This window comes from Leptodactylus fuscus, unplaced genomic scaffold, assembly GCF_031893055.1.
Source record: "Leptodactylus fuscus isolate aLepFus1 unplaced genomic scaffold, aLepFus1.hap2 HAP2_SCAFFOLD_200, whole genome shotgun sequence".
Taxonomy (NCBI): Eukaryota; Metazoa; Chordata; class Amphibia; order Anura; family Leptodactylidae; genus Leptodactylus; species Leptodactylus fuscus.
In genome coordinates, this window is record NW_027440223.1 from 22,813 (window position 1) to 42,202 (window position 19,390).

Below are 19,390 nucleotides of genomic sequence, written 5' to 3' on the forward strand. Positions count from 1 at the left end.
GGGTGTAGTTATCGGGGTGACCCCTCCTCTCTATGGTTATGATGAGGGTGTAGTTATCGGGGTGACCCCTCCTCCTCTCTATGGTTATGATGAGGGTGTAGTTATCGGGGTGACTCCTCCTCTCTATGGTTATGATGAGGGTGTAGTTATCGGGGTGACCCCTCCTCCTCTCTATGGTTATGATGAGGGTGTAGTTATCGGGGTGACCCCTCCTCCTCTCTATGGATATGATGAGGGGGTAGTTATCAGGGTGACCCCTCCTCTCTATGGTTATGATGAGGGGGTAGTTATCGGGGTGACCTCTCCTCTCTATGGTTATGATGAGGGTGTAGTTATCGGGGTGACCCCTCCTCTCTATGGATATAATGATGGTGTAGTTATCGGGGTGACCCCTCCTCCTCTCTATGGTTATGATGAGGGTGTAGTTATCAGGGTGACCCCTCCTCCTCTCTATGGTTATGATGAGGTTGTAGTTATCAGGGTGACTCCTCCTCCTCTCTATGGTTATGATGAGGGTGTAGTTATGAGGGTGACTCCTCCTCTCTATGGTTATGATGAGGGTGTAGTTATCAGGGTGACCCCTCCTCCTCTCTATGGTTATGATGAGGGTGTAGTTATCGGGGTGACCCCTCCTCCTCTCTATGGATATAATGAGGGTGTAGTTATCGGGGTGACCCCTCCTCCTCTCTATGGTTATGATGAGGGTGTAGTTATCAGGGTGACTCCTCCTCCTCTCTATGGTTATGATGAGGGTGTAGTTATCAGGATGACCCCTCCTCCTCTCTATGGTTATGATGAGGGTGTAGTTATCAGGGTGACCCCTCCTCCTCTCTATGGTTATGATGAGGGTGTAGTTATCGGGGTGACCCCTCCTCCTCTCTATGGTTATGATGAGGGTGTAGTTATCGGGGTGACTCCTCCTCTTCCTCTCTATGGTTACGATGAGGGTGTAGTTATCGGGGTGACTCCTCCTCCTCTCTATGGTTATGATGAGGGTGTAGTTATCGGGGTGACCCCTCCTCCTCTCTATGGTTATGATGAGGGTGTAGTTATCGGGGTGACCCCTCCTCCTCTCTATGGTTATGATGAGGGTGTAGTTATCGGGGTGACTCCTCCTCCTCTCTATGGTTATGATGAGGGTGTAGTTATCGAGGTGACCCCTCCTCCTCTCTATGGTTATGATGAGGGTGTAGTTATCGGGGTGACCCCTCCTCCTCTCTATGGATATTATGAGGGTGTAGTTATCGGGGTGACCCCTCCTCCTCTCTATGGTTATGATGAGGGTGTAGTTATCGGGGTGACCCCTCCTTCTCTCTATGGTTATGATGAGGGTGTAGTTATCGGGGTGACCCCTCCTTCTCTCTATGGTTATGATGAGGGTGTAGTTATCGGGGTGACCCCTCCTCCTCTCTATGGTTACGATGAGGGTTTAGTTATCGGGGTGACTCCTCCTCCTCTCTATGGTTATGATGAGGGTGTAGTTATCAGGATGACCCCTCCTCCTCTCTATGGTTATGATGAGGGTGTAGTTATCAGGGTGACCCCTCCTCCTCTCTATGGTTATGATGAGGGTGTAGTTATCGGGGTGACCCCTCCTCCTCTCTATGGTTACGATGAGGGTTTAGTTATCGGGGTGACTCCTCCTCTCTATGGTTATGATGAGGGTGTAGTTATCGGGATGACCCCTCCTCCTCTCTATGGTTATGATGAGGGTGTAGTTATCAGGGTGACCCCTCCTCCTCTCTATGGTTATGATGAGGGTGTAGTTATCAGGGTGACCCTTCCTCCTCTCTATGGTTATGATGAGGGTGTAGTTATCGGGGTGACCCCTCCTCCTCTCTATGGTTATGATGAGGGTGTAGTTATCGGGGTGACCCCTCCTCCTCTCTATGGTTATGATGAGGGTGTAGTTATCGAGGTGACCCCTCCTCCTCTCTATGGTTATGATGAGGGTGTAGTTATCAGGTTGACCCCTCCTCCTCTCTATGGTTATGATGAGGGTGTAGTTATCGGAGTGACTCCTCCTCCTCTCTATGGTTATGATGAGGGTGTAGTTATCAGGGTGACCCCTCCTCTCTATGGTTATGATGAGGGTGTAGTTATCAGGGTGACCCCTCCTCCTCTCTATGGTTATGATGAGGGTGTAGTTATCGGGGTGACCCCTCCTCCTCTCTATGGTTATGATGAGGGTGTAGTTATCAGGGTGACCCCTCCTCCTCTCTATGGTTATGATGAGGGTGTAGTTATCGGGGTGACTCCTCCTCCTCTCTATGGTTATGATGAGGGTGTAGTTATCGGGGTGACTCCTCCTCCTCTCTATGGATATGATGAGGGTGTAGTTATCGGGGTGACCCCTCCTCCTCTCTATGGTTATGATGAGGGTGTAGTTATCAGGGTGACCCCTCCTCCTCTCTATGGTTATGATGAGGGTGTAGTTATCAGGGTGACCCCTCCTCTCTATGGTTATGATGAGGGTGTAGTTATCAGGGTGACCCCTCCTCCTCTCTATGGTTATGATGAGGGTGTAGTTATCGGGGTGACCCCTCCTCCTCTCTATGGATATAATGAGGGTGTAGTTATCGGGGTGACCCCTCCTCCTCTCTATGGTTATGATGAGGGTGTAGTTATCAGGGTGACTCCTCCTCCTCTCTATGGTTATGATGAGGGTGTAGTTATCAGGGTGACCCCTCCTCCTCTCTATGGTTATGATGAGGGTGTAGTTATCAGGGTGACCCCTCCTCCTCTCTATGGTTATGATGAGGGTGTAGTTATCAGGGTGACCCCTCCTCTCTATGGTTATGAAGAGGGTGTAGTTATCGGGGTGACCCCTCCTCCTCTCTATGGTTATGATGAGGGTGTAGTTATCGGGGTGACCCCTCCTTCTCTCTATGGTTATGATAAGGGTGTAGTTATCGGGGTGACCCCTCCTCCTCTCTATGGTTATGATGAGGGTGTAGTTATCGGGGTGACCCCTCCTCTCTATGGTTAGATGAGGTTGTAGTTATCAGGGTGACTCCTCCTCCTCTCTATGGTTATGATGAGGGTGTAGTTATCAGGGTGACTCCTCCTCCTCTCTATGGTTATGATGAGGGTGTAGTTATCAGGGTGACCCCTCCTCCTCTCTATGGTTATGATGAGGGTGTAGTTATCGGGGTGACTCCTCCTCTTCCTCTCTATGGTTACGATGAGGGTGTAGTTATCGGGGTGACTCCTCCTCCTCTCTATGGTTATGATGAGGGTGTAGTTATCGGGGTGACCCCTCCTCCTCTCTATGGTTATGATGAGGGTGTAGTTATCGGGGTGACCCCTCCTCCTCTCTATGGTTATGATGAGGGTGTAGTTATCGAGGTGACCCCTCCTCCTCTCTATGGTTATGATGAGGGTGTAGTTATCGGGGTGACCCCTCCTCCTCTCTATGGATATTATGAGGGTGTAGTTATCGGGGTGACCCCTCCTTCTCTCTATGGTTATGATGAGGGTGTAGTTATCAGGGTGACCCCTCCTCTCTATGGTTATGATGAGGGTGTAGTTATCGGGGTGACCCCTCCTCCTCTCTATGGTTATGATGAGGGTGTAGTTATCGGGGTGACCCCTCCTTCTCTCTATGGTTATGATAAGGGTGCAGTTATCGGGGTGACCCCTCCTCCTCTCTATGGTTATGATGAGGGTGTAGTTATCGGGGTGACCCCTCCTCCTCTCTATGGTTATGATGAGGGTGTAGTTATCGGGGTGACCCCTCCTCCTCTCTATGGATATGATGAGGGTGTAGTTATCGGGGTGACCCCTCCTCCTCTCTATGGTTATGATGAGGGTGTAGTTATCGGGGTGACTCCTCCTCCTCTCTATGGTTATGATGAGGGTGTGGTTATCAGGGTGACCCCTCCTCCTCTCTATGGAAATTATGAGGGTGTAGTTATCGGGGTGACCCCTCCTCCTCTCTATGGTTACGATGAGGGTTTAGTTATCGGGGTGACTCCTCCTCTCTATGGTTATGATGAGGGTGTAGTTATCAGGATGACCCCTCCTCCTCTCTATGGTTATGATGAGGGTGTAGTTATCAGGGTGACCCCTCCTCCTCTCTATGGTTATGATGAGGGTGTAGTTATCAGGGTGACTCTTCCTCCTCTCTATGGTTATGATGAGGGTGTAGTTATCGGGGTGACCCCTCCTCCTCTCTATGGTTATGATGAGGGTGTAGTTATCGGGGTGACCCCTCCTCCTCTCTATGGTTATGATGAGGGTGTAGTTATCGAGGTGACCCCTCCTCCTCTCTATGGTTATGATGAGGGTGTAGTTATCAGGGTGACCCCTCCTCCTCTCTATGGTTATGATGAGGGTGTAGTTATCAGGTTGACCCCTCCTCCTCTCTATGGTTATGATGAGGGTGTAGTTATCGGAGTGACTCCTCCTCCTCTCTATCGTTATGATGAGGGTGTAGTTATCAGGGTGACCCCTCCTCTCTATGGTTATGATGAGGGTGTAGTTATCAGGGTGACCCCTCCTCTCTATGGTTATGATGAGGGTGTAGTTATCAGGGTGACCCCTCCTCCTCTATATGTTTATGATGAGGGTGTAGTTATCGGGGTGACACCTCCTCCTCTCTATGGTTATGATGAGGGTGTAGTTATCAGGGTGACCCCTCCTCTCTATGGTTATGATGAGGGTGTAGTTATCGGGGTGACCCCTCCTCCTCTCTATGGTTATGATGAGGGTGTAGTTATCAGGGTGACCCCTCCTCCTCTCTATGGTTATGATGAGGGTGTAGTTATCGGGGTGACCCCTCCTCCTCTCTATGGTTATCATGAGGGTGTGGTTATCAGGGTGACCCCTCCTCCTCTCTATGGATATTATGAGGGTGTAGTTATCGGGGTGACCCCTCCTCCTCTCTATGGTTATGATGAGGGTGTAGTTATCAGGGTGACCCCTCCTCCTCTCTATGGTTATGATGAGGGTGTAGTTATCAGGGTGACCCCTCCTCCTCTCTATGGTTACGATGAGGGTTTAGTTATCGGGGTGACTCCTCCTCTCTATGGTTATGATGAGGGTGTAGTTATCGGGGTGACTCCTCCTCCTCTCTATGGATATGATGAGGGTGTAGTTATCGGGGTGACTCCTCCTCCTCTCTATGGTTATGATGAGGGTGTAGTTATCGGGGTGACTCCTCCTCCTCTCTATGGTTATGATGAGGGTGTAGTTATCGGGGTGACCCCTCCTCCTCTCTATGGATATTATGAGGGTGTAGTTATCGGGGTGACCCCTCCTCCTCTCTATGGTTATGATGAGGGTGTAGTTATCGGGGTGACCCCTCCTCCTCTCTATGGTTACGATGAGGGTTTAGTTATCAGGGTGACTCCTCCTCTCTATCGTTATGATGAGGGTGTAGTTATCGGAGTGACTCCTCCTCCTCTCTATGGTTATGATGAGGGTGTAGTTATCGGGGTGACCCCTCCTCCTCTCTATGGTTACGATGAGGGTTTAGTTATCAGGGTGACTCCTCCTCTCTATGGTTATGATAAGGGTGTAGTTATCGGGGTGACCCCTCCTCCTCTCTATGGTTATGATGAGGGTGTAGTTATCGGGGTGACCCCTCCTCTCTATGGTTAGATGAGGTTGTAGTTATCATGGTGACTCCTCCTCCTCTCTATGGTTATGATGAGGGTGTAGTTATCAGGGTGACCCCTCCTCTCTATGGATATAATGAGGGGGTAGTTATCAGGGTGACTCCTCCTCTCTATCGTTATGATGAGGGTGTAGTTATCAGGGTGACTCCTCCTCCTCTCTATGGTTATGATGAGGGTGTAGTTATCGGGGTGACCTCTCCTCCTCTCTATGGTTATGATGAGGGTGTAGTTATCAGGGTGACCCCTCCTCCTCTCTATGGTTATGATGAGGGTGTAGTTATCGGGGTGACCCCTCCTCTCTATGGATATAATGATGGTGTAGTTATCGGGGTGACCCCTCCTCCTCTCTATGGATATTATGAGGGTGTAGTTATCGGGGTGACCCCTCCTCCTCTCTATGGTTATGATGAGGGTGTAGTTATCGGGGTGACCCCTCCTCCTCTCTATGGTTATGATGAGGGTGTAGTTATCGGGGTGACCCCTCCTCCTCTCTATGGATATTATGAGGGTGTAGTTATCGGGGTGACCCCTCCTCCTCTCTATGGTTATGATGAGGGTGTAGTTATCAGGGTGACTCCTCCTACTCTCTATGGTTATGATGAGGGTGTAGTTATCAGGGTGACCCCTCCTCCTCTCTATGGTTATGATGAGGGTGTAGTTATCAGGGTGACCCCTCCTCCTCTCTATGGATATTATGAGGGTGTAGTTATCGGGGTGACCCCTCCTTCTCTCTATATTTATGATGAGGGTGTAGTTATCAGGGTGACCCCTCCTCCTCTCTATGGTTATGATGAGGGTGTAGTTATCAGGGTGACTCCTCCTACTCTCTATGTTTATGATGAGGGTGTAGTTATCGGGGTGACTCCTCCTCTCTATGGTTATGATGAGGGTGTAGTTATCAGGGTGACTCCTCCTACTCTCTATGGTTATGATGAGGGTGTAGTTATCGGGGTGACTCCTCCTCCTCTCTATGGTTATGATGAGGGTGTAGTTATCAGGGTGACCCCTCCTCTCTATGGTTATGATGAGGGTGTAGTTATCAGGGTGACCCCTCCTCTCTATGGTTATGATGAGGGTGTAGTTATCAGGGTGACTCCTCCTACTCTTTATGGTTATGATGAGGGTGTAGTTATCGGGGTGACCCCTCCTCCTCTCTATGGTTATGATGAGGGTGTAGTTATCAGGGTGACCCCTCCTCTCTATGGTTATGATGAGGGTGTAGTTATCGGGGTGACCCCTCCTCCTCTCTATGGTTATGATGAGGGTGTAGTTATCAGGGTGACCCCTCCTCCTCTCTATGGTTATGATGAGGGTGTAGTTATCAGGGTGACCCCTCCTCCTCTCTATGGATATTATGAGGGTGTAGTTATCAGGGTGACCCCTCCTCCTCTCTATGGTTATGATGAGGGTGTAGTTATCAGGGTGACCCCTCCTCCTCTCTATGGTTATGATGAGGGTGTAGTTATCGGGGTGACCCGTCCTCCTCTCTATGGATATCATGAGGGTGTGGTTATCAGGGTGACCCCTCCTCCTCTCTATGGTTATGATGAGGGTGTAGTTATCAGGGTGACCCCTCCTCCTCTCTATGGTTATGATGAGGGTGTAGTTATCAGGGTGACCCCTCCTCCTCTCTATGGTTATGATGAGGGTGTAGTTATCGGGGTGACCCGTCCTCCTCTCTATGGATATCATGAGGGTGTGGTTATCAGGGTGACTCCTCCTCCTCTCTATGGTTATGATGAGGGTGTAGTTATCAGGGTGACCCCTCCTCTCTATGGTTATGATGAGGGTGTAGTTATCGGGGTGACCCCTCCTCCTCTCTATGGTTATGATGAGGGTGTAGTTATCAGGGTGACCCCTCCTCTCTATGTTTATGATGAGGGTGTAGTTATCGGGGTGACCCCTCCTCCTCTCTATGGTTATGATGAGGGTGTAGTTATCAGGGTGACCCCTCCTCCTCTCTATGGTTATGATGAGGGTGTAGTTATCGGGGTGACCCCTCCTCCTCTCTATGGTTATGATGAGGGTGTAGTTATCAGGGTGACCCCTCCTCCTCTCTATGGTTATGATGAGGGTGTAGTTATCAGGGTGACCCCTCCTCCTCTCTATGGTTATGATGAGGGTGTAGTTATCAGGGTGACCCCTCCTCTCTATGGTTATGATGAGGGTGTAGTTATCAGGGTGACCCCTCCTCCTCTCTATGGTTATGATGAGGGTGTAGTTATCGGGGTGACCCCTCCTCCTCTCTATGGTTATGATGAGGGTGTAGTTATCAGGGTGACCCCTCCTCCTCTCTATGGTTATGATGAGGGTGTAGTTATCGGGGTGACCCCTCCTCCTCTCTATGGATATCATGAGGGTGTGGTTATCAGGGTGACCCCTCCTCCTCTCTATGGATATTATGAGGGTGTAGTTATCAGGGTGACCCCTTCTCCTCTCTATGGTTATGATGAGGGTGTAGTTATCAGGGTGACCCCTCCTCCTCTCTATGGTTATGATGAGGGTGTAGTTATCAGGGTGACCCCTCCTCCTCTCTATGGATATTATGAGGGTGTAGTTATCGGGGTGACTCCTCCTCCTCTCTATGGATATGATGAGGGTGTAGTTATCAGGGTGACCCCTCCTCCTCTCTATGGTTATGATGAGGGTGTAGTTATCGGGGTGACCCCTCCTCCTCTCTATGGTTATGATGAGGGGGTAGTTATCGGGGTGACCCCTCCTCCTCTCTATGGTTATCATGAGGGTGTGGTTATCAGGGTGACCCCTCCTCCTCTCTATGGTTATGATGAGGGTGTAGTTATCGGGGTGACCCCTCCTTCTCTCTATGGTTATGATAAGGGTGTAGTTATCGGGGTGACCCCTCCTCCTCTCTATGGTTATGATGAGGGTGTAGTTATCGGGGTGACCCCTCCTCCTCTCTATGGTTATGATGAGGGTGTAGTTATCGGGGTGACCCCTCCTTCTCTCTATGGTTATGATGAGGGTGTAGTTATCGGGGTGACCCCTCCTCCTCTCTATGGATATTATGAGGGTGTAGTTATCGGGGTGACTCCTCCTCCTCTCTATGGTTATGATGAGGGTGTAGTTATCGGGGTGACCCGTCCTCCTCTCTATGGATATCATGAGGGTGTGGTTATCAGGGTGACCCCTCCTCCTCTCTATGGATATTATGAGGGTGTAGTTATCGGGGTGACCCCTCCTCCTCTCTATGGTTATGATGAGGGTGTAGTTATCAGGGTGACCCCTCCTCCTCTCTATGGATATTATGAGGGTGTAGTTATCAGGGTGACTCCTCCTCCTCTCTATGGTTATGATGAGGGTGTAGTTATCGGGGTGACCCGTCCTCCTCTCTATGGATATCATGAGGGTGTGGTTATCAGGGTGACCCCTCCTCCTCTCTATGGTTATGATGAGGGTGTAGTTATCAGGGTGACCCGTCCTCCTCTCTATGGATATCATGAGGGTGTGGTTATCAGGGTGACCCCTCCTCCTCTCTATGGATATTATGAGGGTGTAGTTATCAGGGTGACCCCTCCTCCTCTCTATGGTTATGATGAGGGTGTAGTTATCAGGGTGACCCCTCCTCCTCTCTATGGTTATGATGAGGGTGTAGTTATCGGGGTGACCCCTCCTCCTCTCTATGGTTATGATGAGGGTGTAGTTATCAGGGTGACCCCTCCTCCTCTCTATGGTTATGATGAGGGTGTAGTTATCAGGGTGACCCCTCCTCCTCTCTATGGTTATGATGAGGGTGTAGTTATCGGGGTGACTCCTCCTCCTCTCTATGGATATGATGAGGGTGTAGTTATCAGGGTGACCCCTCCTCCTCTCTATGGTTATGATGAGGGTGTAGTTATCAGGGTGACCCCTCCTCCTCTCTAAGGATATTATGAGGGTGTAGTTATCGGGGTGACTCCTCCTTCTCTCTATGGTTATGATGAGGGTGTGGTTATCAGGGTGACCCCTCCTCCTCTCTATGGATATTATGAGGGTGTGGTTATCAGGGTGACCCCTCCTCCTCTCTATGGTTATGATGAGGGTGTAGTTATCGGGGTGACCCCTCCTTCTCTCTATGGTTATGATGAGGGTGTAGTTATCGGGGTGACCCCTCCTCCTCTCTATGGATATTATGAGGGTGTAGTTATCGGGGTGACTCCTCCTCCTCTCTATGGTTATGATGAGGGTGTAGTTATCAGGGTGACCCCTCCTCCTCTCTATGGTTATGATGAGGGTGTAGTTATCGGGGTGACCCCTCCTCCTCTCTATGGTTATGATGAGGGGGTAGTTATCGGGGTGACTCCTCCTCCTCTCTATGGTTATGATGAGGGTGTAGTTATCAGGGTGACCCCTCCTCCTCTCTATGGTTATGATGAGGGTGTGGTTATCAGGGTGACTCCTCCTCCTCTCTATGGTTATGATGAGGGTGTAGTTATCGGGGTGACCCCTCCTCTCTATGGTTATGATAAGGGTGTAGTTATCGGGGTGACCCCTCCTTCTCTCTATGGTTATGATGAGGGTGTAGTTATCGGGGTGACTCCTCCTCCTCTCTATGGTTATGATGAGGGTGTAGTTATCGGGGTGACCCCTCCTCCTCTCTATGGATATTATGAGGGTGTAGTTATCAGGGTGACCCCTCCTCCTCTCTATGGTTATGATGAGGGTGTAGTTATCAGGGTGACTCCTCCTCCTCTCTATGGATATGATGAGGGTGTAGTTATCAGGGTGACCCCTCCTCCTCTCTATGGATATGATGAGGGTGTAGTTATCAGGGTGACCCCTCCTCCTCTCTATGGTTATGATGAGGGTGTAGTTATCAGGGTGACTCCTCCTCCTCTCTATGGTTATGATGAGGGTGTAGTTATCGGGGTGACCCCTCCTTCTCTCTATGGTTATGATGAGGGTGTAGTTATCGGGGTGACCCCTCCTCCTCTCTATGGTTATGATGAGGGTGTAGTTATCGGGGTGACCCCTCCTCCTCTCTATGGTTATGATGAGGGTGTAGTTATCGGGGTGACCCCTCCTCCTCTCTATGGTTATGATGAGGGTGTAGTTATCGGGGTGACCCCTCCTCCTCTCTATGGTTATGATGGGGGTGTAGTTATCGGGGTGACTCCTCCTCCTCCTCTCTATGGTTACGATGAGGGTGTAGTTATCGGGGTGACCCCTCCTCCTCTCTATGGTTATGATGAGGGTGTAGTTATCAGGGTGACCCCTCCTCCTCTCTATGGTTATGATGATTGTGTAGTTATCGGGGTGACTCCTCCTCCTCTCTATGGTTATGATGAGGGTGTAGTTATCGGGGTGACCCCTCCTCCTCTCTATGGTTATGATGAGGGTGTAGTTATCGGGGTGACCCCTCCTCCTCTCTATGGTTATGATGAGGGTGTAGTTATCAGGGTGACCCCTCCTCCTCTCTATGGTTATGATGAGGGTGTAGTTATCGGGGTGACCCCTCCTCCTCTCTATGGTTATGATGAGGGTGTAGTTATCGGGGTGACTCCTCCTCCTCTCTATGGTTATGATGAGGGTGTAGTTATCGGGGTGACCCCTCCTCCTCTCTATGGTTATGATGAGGGTGTAGTTATCGGGGTGACTCCTCCTCCTCTCTATGGTTATGATGAGGCTATGGATAGTATGGTCAATGACCTATCCGATTGTACCTAGTGTCACTTACCGAGCACAGTAAGGCCGATGAGGCCAATGTTGGGTGTTGCTCCATCCGGGGGGTTGATGACTGTACATTGGTACGTCCCAGTGTCGGATACACGGCTATGGTTGAGGACAATACTGGCATCCTGGGTTGGATTAAAGACAAATGTGACTCTTCCCAGATACTCACTAAGACTTTCCACGATCTGCCCCTGTTCATACGATATGACCTGCACAGAGGGAAGACACAAGTTCATATTATTGATAGACATGATATCCACGTTTTGGGGGAGGGGAATGGTGGCCACACACCTGCAGGGGCTGCTGAGGCTGGTGTAGGGGGGACACAGTCCAGATGATGTTAAGGCGGTTGAGGGCGGCCGTTGTTCTGAAGGAGCAGGGGAGCAGGACACTTCCACCTCTTGTCACCTGGATGCTGGGAGTGTTTACAACAACCTTCACGGCGGCACCGGCTGTAATATACAGGGATACCAGGATGAGCCAAATGAGCCTGCACCGGTATCACCTGGACACTCCACCAATATGCAATAGTTGTAACCACGGCCCTCCCAAGGATAGTGATGGTGGGGACCCTACAAGGGTTTCATTCCAATGCCAAAGAGAAGCAACAAAATCGTTAGGTTGAATTTAATTAGTGAAAATGTGACCATGGACCAGGCCTTCATCAGATCTGGTAAGAGAAGTCCATGGAGACATGTGGTAAATAATCATACATGGTGTATGGGAGGATGAGGAAGAAGAAGAGTAAAGAAGAATAGAGAAAGAGGAGGAGGACCATGCGTCAGGCCTTCATCAGATCTGGTAAGAGAAGTCCATGGAGACATGTGGTAAATAATCATACATGGTGTATGGGAGGATGAGGAAGAAGAAGAGTAAGAAAGAGGAAGAAGAAGAGAAAGAAGAGGAGGACCATGCGTCAGGCCTTCATCAGATCTGGTAAGAGAAGTCCATGGAGACATGTGGTAAATAATCATACATAGTGTATGGGAGGAGGAGGAAGAAGAAGAGTAAGAAAGAAGAAGAGAAAGAGGAGGAGGACCATGCGTCAGGCCTTCATCAGATCTGGTAAGAGAAGTCCATGGAGACGTGGTAAATAATCATACATGGTGTATGGGAGAAGGAGGAAGAAGAAGAGTAAGGAAGAAGAAGAGAAAGAGGAGGAGGACCATGCGTCAGGCCTTCATCAGATCTGGTTAGAGAAGTCCATGGAGACATCTGGTAAATAATCATACATGGTGTATGGGAGGAGGAGGAAGAAGAAGAGTAAGAAAGAGGAAGAAGAAGAGAAAAAGGAGGAGGACCATGCGTCAGGCCTTCATCAGATCTGGTTAGAGAAGTCCATGGAGACATCTGGTAAATAATCATACATGGTGTATGGGAGGAGGAGGAAGAAGAAGAGTAAGAAAGAGGAAGAAGAAGAGAAAGAGGAGGAGGACCATGCGTCAGGCCTTCATCAGATCTGGTAAGAGAAGTCCATGGAGACGTGGTAAATAATCATACATGGTGTATGGGAGGAGGAAGAAGAAGAGTAAGAAAGAGGAAGAAGAAGAGGAGGAGGACCATGCGTCAGGCCTTCATCAGATCTGGTTAGAGAAGTCCATGGAGACATGTAGTAAATAATCATACATGGTGTATGGGAGGAGGAGGAAGAAGAAGAGTAAGAAAGAGGAAGAAGAAGAGAAAGAGGAGGAGGACCATGCGTCAGGCCTTCATCAGATCTGGTTAGAGAAGTCCATGGAGACATGTGGTAAATAATCATACATGGTGTATGGGAGGAGGAGGAAGAAGAAGAGTAAGAAAGAGGAAGAAGAAGAGAAGGAGGAGGAGGACCATGCGTCAGGCCTTCATCAGATCTGGTTAGAGAAGTCCATGGAGACGTGGTAAATAATCATACATGGTGTATGGGAGGAGGCAGAAGAAGAAGAGAAAGAGGAGGAGGACCATGCGTCAGACCTTCATCAGATCTGGTTAGAGAAGTCCATGGAGACATCTGGTAAATAATCATACATGGTGTATGGGAGGTGGAGGAAGAAGAAGAGTAAGAAAGAGGAAGAAGAAGAGAAAGAGGAGGAGGACCATGCGTCAGACCTTCATCAGATCTGGTTAGAGAAGTCCATGGAACTTCTCTTACCAGATCTGATGAAGGTCTTCCATAACGTTTCTCTCTTTTTGTTGCGTGCTTGGATTATACTTCTACTCCATCATTCACCAATCATCAGAACATGGGACTGTAACCTCAGAAGCCAGAACACGCGCAGAAGGAAGTGTTTATCAGTCCCGCACAGCAACAGAGATTCCCCAAATTGTATGGGCTCCAAACAGGGGCCCCACAGTCCCAGATGTTACTTGTAGTTGTGGAGATATTGTACGTTTGTGAAGTTCTCTTCACTTGGATATGAAATACCAAATCAGTCTTAAGCATTAGGCAATCCTCTTACATTGGGCCATAGGTGGACATGATCAGTGATGAGGACAGGTCACAATTTCCATCTGCTTTGGAAGGGTATAACAAGTCAGCCCTTCCAGATCTTTATCTGCTGTGATCTGTGACCTGATCTTGGCTTTCATTGATAAGATGCAGATATGTACTTCATGGTTGGTTTCTGTTCTGTTTTGGGATTGCCATTGGTCTGTAATTGGTCTTCCATGAATCTGTGGCCTGGTCTAGGCTTTCATTAATGGCCTTCAGAACTGTCCTTTGTGATCGGTCTTCCATAGTCTGTGGCTTGGTTTAAGCTTCCATTGATGGGCTGCAGAACTGTCCTTTATGATGGGTTTTCCATTGACTGTGGCTTGGTCTAGGCTTCCATGGATGGGCTGCAGAACTGTCCTTTGTGATGTGTCTGCCATGGTCTGTGGCTTGGTCTAGGCTTCCATGGATGGGCTGCAGAACTGTCCTTTGTGATGTGTCTGCCATGGTCTGTGGCTTGGTCTAGGCTTCCATGGATGGGCTGCAGAACTGTCCTTTGTGATGTGTCTGCCATGGTCTGTGGCTTGGTCTAGGCTTCCATGGATGGGCTGCAGAACTGTCCTTTGTGATGTGTCTGCCATGGTCTGTGGCTTGGTCTAGGCTTGCATGGATGGGCTGTAGAACTGTCCTTTGTGATGTGTCTGCCATGGTCTGTGGCTTGGTCTAGGCTTCCATTGATGGGCTGCAGAACTGTCCTTTATGTTGGGTTTTCCATTGACTGTGGCTTGGTCTAGGCTTGCATGGATGGGCTGTAGAACTGTCCTTTGTGATGTGTCTGCCATGGTCTGTGGATTGGTCTAGGCTTCCATTTATGGGCTGCAGAACTGTCCTTTATGTTGGGTTTTCCATGGACTGTGGCTTGGTCTAGGCTTCCATGGATGGGCTGTAGAACTGTCCTTTGTCATGGGTCTGCCATGGTCTTTGGCTTGGTCTAGGCTTCCATTAATGGGCTGCAGAACTGTCCTTTGTGATGGGTCTGCCATGGCCTATGGCCTTGTCTGAGCTTCTATTGATGGGCTGCAGATCTTTGGTTAAGGATCACTATCTGCTTTGAAGTGTGACTTGGTCTCGGCTTCCATTGATGTGTTGTTTAACTTGAGCCACTTTCTGCAACTGTCAGTGACCCAAAATATTCAACATGGCAGCTGAACATCTCTGCAGCTACAAAGTGAATAGAAGAGCGACCATGACATCTCTGGTTACACCGGGTGATTCACTGCTGACAATCTCTACATCCTTGGTCGGCTGATGGGCACCACTTGTAGTCTTTCAGACAGGGAGGTTATCAGAGATCTTAGGAAGGCTTCTACCCAACAATTTACTTGCTCTTGAGGTAAAGTTCTCACTACAAGTTATTGACAGAATGAGCAGGGATATTTCATGGCATGGTCATCCGTCAGCCTCATGTCCACACAGTCAGAGACATGTCCAGTGAGGCTTCGTGTCCCATCTCATGGCATGAAGAGAAATGAACTTTAAGAAGGCCTAAACCCAAGTCCTTCTGCCTCACCTTTACACTGCCCCCTATGGCAGAAACCAGAGAGTAACAGAAGACTTCTTTTCAGCTGTACATGTAACTCATCTGCCAGCCACCCCACCAGCTCACATAAAGAGGTCTATATCTTACCCACTGATAGTCCCCAAAGAGGGGTCATAAATCAGTACATGGGGAAGTTCTTACACAACTCCCAACGTCTTACAACTTAGATATTCATGCAGTGAGAAGAACATAGAGCTCAAGGTCCCCATCAACTCAGGACCCTATGACTTCAAATATGCTGATCTCCAGGACATGATCACATCAACCATGAGGACCACCAGGATCCTATCACCCCATCCATGCCAACCACCGGGGCCCTATCACCTCAAACACACTGATCTCCAGGACGTGTTCACACCAACCATGATGGTCATCAGGACCTTATGATCTCAAACATGCTGATCTCCAGAACATAAACACACAAACCATGCTGACCACCAGGATACTCTTACTCCATCCATGCCAACCACCGGGGCCTTATCACCCAGCCATGTGGTCCTCTAGAACTGCATTCCCATAAACATGCTGATCCCTAAGAATTCATTATTCCATGCAAGCTGATCTGCAGGATCCTCTCACCCCATCCATGGGGACCACCAGGATCCTCTCACCCCATCCAACATTCTGATCTCCAGGACATGATCACTACATCCATGATGATCACCGGGACCCTCTCACCTCAAACATACTAATCTCCAGGACATGATCACATCAACCATGAAGACCTCTAGCATCCTATCACTCCATCCATGCTCCCACCAGGACCCTCTCACCTCAAACACACTGATCTCCAGGACGTGTTTACACTAACCATGATGGTCATCAGGATCTTATCACCTCAAACATTCTGATCTCCAGGACATGTTCACACTAACCATGAGGACCACCAGGATCCTCTCACCTCATCCATGCCAACCACCAGGGCCCTATCACCTCAAACATACTAATCTCCAGGACATGTTCACACCAACCATGAAGACCTCTAGCATCCTATCACTCCATCCATGCTCCCACCAGGACCCTCTCACCTCAAACACACTGATCTCCAGGACGTGTTTACACTAACCATGATGGTCATCAGGATCTTATCACCTCAAACATTCTGATCTCCAGGACATGTTCACCCTAACCATGAGGACCACCAGGATCCTCTCACCTCATCCATGCCAACCACCAGGGCCCTATCACCTCAAACATACTAATCTCCAGGACATGTTCACACCAACCATGATGGTCATCAGGATCTTATCACCTCAAACATTCTGAACTCCAGGGCATGTTCACACTAACCATGCCCACCACTAGGACCCTACCACCTCAAACATGCTGCTCTCCATGATATAATCACAACAACCCATAGTGATCACCAAGATCCTATCACTCCAGCCATGCTGATCTAGAGGACTATTCTACACAACGTATTAGTACCACCATGGTGACCTCTGGAGTCTCTGCCCGAAACTTACAGAGTAATAAGTTTATAAACAGCAGGAGAACCGGGCAGGGGCCGAACGAGGAGGGGGCAGATATGACATTGTTACCTGTAAGGGTGCAGAACAGAAGGCACAGGTGACTTAGGATTGGCTTACAGGGAAGGAGACGTCTCAGTGTTGGTCCCATCCTCAGGGTCTGTCTGTTGTCTGTGCCTATGCTGCCCCCTCCACCCCCTGCACCTCCCGGGGTCATCCCCTTCCCCCTCCCTGTGATTTGCTTCATTTCTTTCGCTCCATTTCCCCCTCTGTCGCTCTCATCAGCGCTCTCTTGTACCCAACAAATGTCCCTGGTGCTGGCAAGATCCTCCAGCCTGAGATTGTGTGGCCCCTACATGTGGCTCCTTATACCCAGAACCTTGTGTGGCCCCTACATGTGGCTCCTTATACCCACATCCTTGTGTGGCCCCTACATGTAGCTCCTTATACCCAGAACCTTGTGTGGCCCCTACATGTGGCTCCTTATACCCAGAACCTTGTGTGGCCCCTACATGTAGCTCCTTATACCCAGAACCTTGTGTGGCCCCTACATGTGGCTCCTTATACCCACATCCTTGTGTGGCCCCTACATGTAGCTCCTTATACCCAGATCCTTGTGTGGCCCCTACATGTGGCTCCTTATACCCAGATCCTTGTGTGGCCCCTACATGTAGCTCCTTATACCCAGAACCTTGTGCGACCCCTACATGTGGCTCCTTATACCCAGATCCTTGTGCGGCCCCTACATGTAGCTCCTTATACCCAGATCCTTGTGTGGCCCCTACATGTGGCTCCTTATACCCAGACTCTTGTGCGGCCCCTACATGTGGCTCCTTATACCCAGATCCTTGTGTGGCCCCTACATGTGGCTCCTTATACCCAGAACCTTGTGTGGCCCCTACATGTGGCTCCTTATACCCAGATCCTTGTGTGGCCCCTACATGTAGCTCCTTATACCCAGATCCTTGTGTGGCCCCTACATGTGGCTCCTTATACCCAGAACCTTGTGTGGCCCCTACATGTGGCTTCTTATACTCAGATCCTTGTGCAGCCCCTACATGTGGCTCCTTATACCCAGAACCTTGTGTGGCCCCTACATGTGGCTCCTTATACCCAGAACCTTGTGCGACCCCTACATGTGGCTCCTTATACCCAGATCCTTGTGCGGCCCCTACATGTAGCTCCTTATACCCAGATCCTTGTGTGGCCCCTACATGTGGCTCCTTATACCCAGACTCTTGTGCGGCCCCTACATGTGGCTCCTTATACCCAGACTCTTGTGCGGCCCCTACATGTGGCTCCTTATACCCAGATCCTTGTGTGGCCCCTACATGTGGCTCCTTATACCCAGAACCTTGTGTGGCCCCTACATGTGGCTCCTTATACCCAGAACCTTGTGTGGCCCCTACATGTGGCTCCTTATACCCAGGACCTTGTGTGGCCCCTACATGTAGCTCCTTATACTCAGATCCTTGTGTGGCCCCTACATGTGGCTCCTTATACCCAGAACCTTGTGTGACCCCTATATGTAGCTCCTTATACCCAGATCCTTGTGTGGCCCCTACATGTGGCTTCTTATACCCAGATCCTTGTGTGGCCCCTACATGTAGCTCCTTATACCCAGAACCTTGTGCGACCCCTACATGTGGCTCCTTATACCCAGATCCTTGTGTGACCCCTACATGTAGCTCCTTATACCCAGATCCTTGTGTGGCCCCTACATGTAGCTCCTTATACCCAGAACCTTGTGTGGCCCCTACATGTGGCTCCTTATACCCAGGACCTTGTGTGGCCCCTACATGTAGCTCCTTATACTCAGATCCTTGTGTGGCCCCTACATGTAGCTCCTTATACCCAGATCCTTGTGTGGCCCCTACATGTGGCTCCTTATACCCAGATCCTTGTGTGGCCCCTACATGTGGCTTCTTATACCCAGATCCTTGTGCAGCCCCTACATGGGGCTCCTTATACCCAGAACCTTGTGTGGCCCCTACATGTGGCTCCTTATACCCAGATCCTTGTGTGGCCCCTACATGTAGCTCCTTATACCCAGATCCTTGTGTGGCCCCTACATGGGGCTCCTTATACCCAGAACCTTGTGCGACCCCTACATGTGGCTTCTTATACTCAGATCCTTGTGTGGCCCCTACATGTAGCTCCTTATACCCAGATCCTTGTGTGGCCCCTACATGTAGCTCCTTATACCCAGATCCTTGTGTGGCCCCTACATGTGGCTCCTTATACCCAGATCCTTGTGTGGCCCCTACATGTGGCTTCTTATACCCAGATCCTTGTGCAGCCCCTACATGGGGCTCCTTATACCCAGAACCTTGTGTGGCCCCTACATGTGGCTCCTTATACCCAGATCCTTGTGTGGCCCCTACATGTAGCTCCTTATACCCAGATCCTTGTGTGGCCCCTACATGTGGCTCCTTATACCCAGAACCTTGTGCGACCCCTACATGTGGCTCCTTATACCCAGAACCTTGTGTGGCCCCTACATGTGGCTCCTTATACCCAGATCCTTGTGTGGCCCCTACATGTAGCTCCTTATACCCAGAACCTTGTGTGGCCCCTACATGTGGCTCCTTATACCCAGAACCTTGTGCGACCCCTACAT

At 49.7% G+C, this 19,390-nt stretch overlaps 1 pseudogene; it reads right to left on the bottom strand.

Moving 5' to 3' along the window:
• The window catches only part of LOC142187357 (uncharacterized), a 30,567-nt pseudogene extending 13,606 nt beyond the window's left edge, over window positions 1–16,961 (bottom strand).
• Between the last annotated feature and the right edge of the window lie 2,429 nt (window positions 16,962–19,390).